Below are 3,670 nucleotides of genomic sequence, written 5' to 3' on the forward strand. Positions count from 1 at the left end.
AAATTTAACTAACTTTTTTCACCCATTTTGTGTGTTTTATATCAAGCACATATAAATCATTTTTGTTATCGTTCTTCACATAACATCAATCATTATGTTAAGATTTCCAGTGTGATTCTTAGTGAAAATCAATTTCCTTTGTTTTGAATGTTCAAAGTCTTGCTACAAATTTCTCACATCTTCAACTTTAATTGAGTTCATATCTTGATAACGAGAGTTATGAGATTGATTGAAGGAGGTGTGTACTTGAAACTAACCGTTCTTGCAGACCTTGTTGAGTTTTCAGGTTGTTAGCAAGAATGCAGGATTTTTAATGGTGGTGACAAATTCCATTGAAAAGAAGTAGGTTTTTCTCTCCAACATTTCCTTAATAGTAACTGTGTGGAAGGCTACAAATAAGTCAGAGTTCTTCTCAGATCTCCAGACAATTTCACCGCTCAAGGAATCGCTAGGATCAAGGGGTTGATAGCTACACACGAAGGCTTTGAGAAGAATTGGTGTCATTAGAATATTCAAGAAACGTATTCGAGTAAAGATTACATAGAAGAGTTCGACAAGCTTGATGTATATAAGTCAATATCAAAATTAAGAGATTTATTTTCTCAGCTGTATTATGGGTTGGTGATTGTATGAAATCTTGGAAATATTTTTCAAATAACAAGGAACTATGTAGGTTCCAATGAGAAACCATTGAAGAGTACATGTAAGAAAAGAGAGGACGAACGCCGAAGCACTATAAATCTCGGTGTCATCTCTCTAACTCTTACTTTTGTATTTAATTTCGTAGTGATTGCATGCTAGGTTTCTCAATTCCTTCATATTATATCGTTTTGTTCTTGATAACGATTAATTACGCAAAGCTTAGGTTTTGTTGGAATTGGACAACTAGTCAAGCTAGTCTTGTGATTGATAAATCTGAAAAATAATTAAATATTTGAATTCCACATTTAATCAATTATGCAAACTCCTTGTGATTACACAAATTTAATCAATTCATACCAATTATTTCATTATTATAATCTTGGACATTTATGAAATGAACTGTGTTGGTTTGATCATATTCAACTGTATAATTTTCATTTTCACTTCAAACCTTCTGCTCGCAACTCATTTTTGAAAAATGGCAGTTGCAATTTTTTAATTTGCGTCTATTCACCCCCTTGAAGCTAGCTGAAATATGCCCATCGAACGCATCGCATGCTCGAAGGTACAACAAAGTCGCCACCAAACTTTATTTATCCTAAAAGAGGGAAGGGAAAACATCAAGAAAACCCAAGGGGAAAAAGAAAGACAGAGAAACGGGTAAGGGAATCAGTTATGCAAGGGAAAGGTATTAGCACCCCTTACATCTAAGGTACTCCATGGGAACCATGCTGAATTCTCTTGCTTGGATTGGTGTTACTATCTTCATATACCTACAAAATAGAAAAAGGGTTAGAAAAACAATGCTCAAGGAGGATTGGGGCCCTCATGCCTACGTATTCTCATAGTGTAATGAGAAAGTCAGAGCCTCGTAGTTCATGGAACCAGAGAGAGAAAGGTTGGAAAATAAAGGAAAGTGCTTGCCAAGGATTCACATCCTTGTGCCTACGTATTCTCATAGTTCAATGAGAAAGTCATAGCTCCGTAGTTCGTAGGATAGAGACTGAGAAAGGGATAAGGTTAAAGGTAGTGTTTAAACCAGAAGAAAAGATGAGGGTTAACCATACAGGCGTGTCCCCCAAAAAGGAATTTAAATGGTGTTTAAACCAATAGAAAAGAAACTTATCAAAGCCGGAGACTCACATGACAAGGGTCTTATCAAAGCACTGGGTCTAACATGGTAAGGGAGAAAATCAGGAACTTGTCAAAGTCGGAGACTCACATGACAATGGTCTTAACAAAGCACTGGGTCTAACATGGTAAGGGAAAGATGTTTAAACCAAGAGAGGGGAATAGTCATGAAGGCGTCAACCCAGGGAATAACCAAGAAGATGTCAACCCTAAAAAGGAAATTGCAGTGGTATTTAAATCAAAAGAGTGGGAATAACCATAGAGGTGTCAACCCAGGGAATAATCATGAAGGTGTCAACCCTAAAAGGAAAGAGTGAGAGTAACCATAGAGGTGTCAACCCAGGGAATAACCATTAAGGTGTCAACCCTAAAGAGGAAAGAGATTGCAATGGTGTTTAGACCAAAAGGATTTGAAAACGGGAGCCACAGGGGCTAGAGGCAGACTTGACAGTGAATTAACTAGAATTGCACTAAACTCTATGAATAGAGGCAAATACTATGAGAAACTAGGGATGACAAAGTGAATGGATTGGATGGATATGGATTGGATTGTTAATGGATCAATAAAAACAATCCATTAACCCATTAACAATCCACTAAAAGTTTCTTAAAAATATCCAATCCAATCCATCCATTAAGAATAAAATCCATCAAATCCATTCATTATCATATTTTTAGTTGATTGATATCCATCCATCCATTTTTTTTCTCCGAAAAATAAGATATTTTTTTAAATTTAAAAAAAAATCAATTTTTTTAAATTTTAAAAAAAATCAATTTTTTTAAATTGTTTTTTTTTATTTTTGAAGAAAATCACTTTTTTTTTAGAAAAAAATAATTTTTTGTATTAATTTTTTTTTTGAGAACAATCATTTTTTTTTGTATTTTTGGAATTTTGTTTTTCGTAAAAAAATGATTTTTCCAAAAATAAAATCGACTTTTGGTATTTTCCTAAAAAATAATTTTTAAGTTTTTGGAAAAAATCATTTTTTTTGGAAAAATTAATAATTTTGTATTTTCCAATTTTTTTAATATTTAAAAAACAATCGATTTTTTTATGTTTAAAAAAAATCATTTTTTTAAAATAGATCTAATGGAGATAAACAAATCCATTGGATCATTAAAATGTATTGGATGAATTTGATCAATCCATACTTATAAATGGATGGATTTAGTTCAATCCATTAACTTAGTTTTTATGTAGTGGATGAATCAAATGGATTTTTTGGTGGATGGATTGTATGAATTTTGTCTTAATGGATCCAATTGCCACACCAATGAGAAATTGAGTCATTGATCGCGACTTTATGAGTCTATCGGGGTACTAACTGCAAGTGCACAGTCTAATCGCGTAGTTTTAAAAGATATCGATCCCACAGGGGCTTAATGAATCGATATACCGTTTTTCTAGAGTTACTGCGTAAAGCTAAGGCAGATGATACTTTGATGATTAGGGGGAAAAAGTAAAACTAAATTTGGATCTAGACTAAATATCAAATAACACGGATATCGATATGTAGTTTGTCGTAATTAGGGAATCAAATCTTCGTTGGTCTTTTTCTTAATTTTAAAATAAGTCTTTTCAGTAGACACTATCAATTAAAAGTCTTTTCCTCAAACTCTCGCTCTGTTGAATCAGACTATGACTTTATATTAACGTACGCTCTCACTATTTCGTTAAATCTAAAATCACTTTTTGAAAATAATAGAATCTATAGAAACTCTTTTTGAGAAAATACTAACCGTTTAAACACCCTCGTCTCAAACTCTCGCTCTGTTGACTTAGATTATATGATTAAACTTAAATGCTTAACTCTCGTCCTGACATTTAACTTTTAAAAATATTTTTTGAAAATAATTAGAATTCAATTAACCTTAAAAATTGCTTTCGCCCTGA

This window comes from Lathyrus oleraceus, chromosome 1 (genome assembly GCF_024323335.1).
Source record: "Lathyrus oleraceus cultivar Zhongwan6 chromosome 1, CAAS_Psat_ZW6_1.0, whole genome shotgun sequence".
In the NCBI taxonomy this organism is placed as follows: Eukaryota; Viridiplantae; Streptophyta; class Magnoliopsida; order Fabales; family Fabaceae; genus Lathyrus; species Lathyrus oleraceus.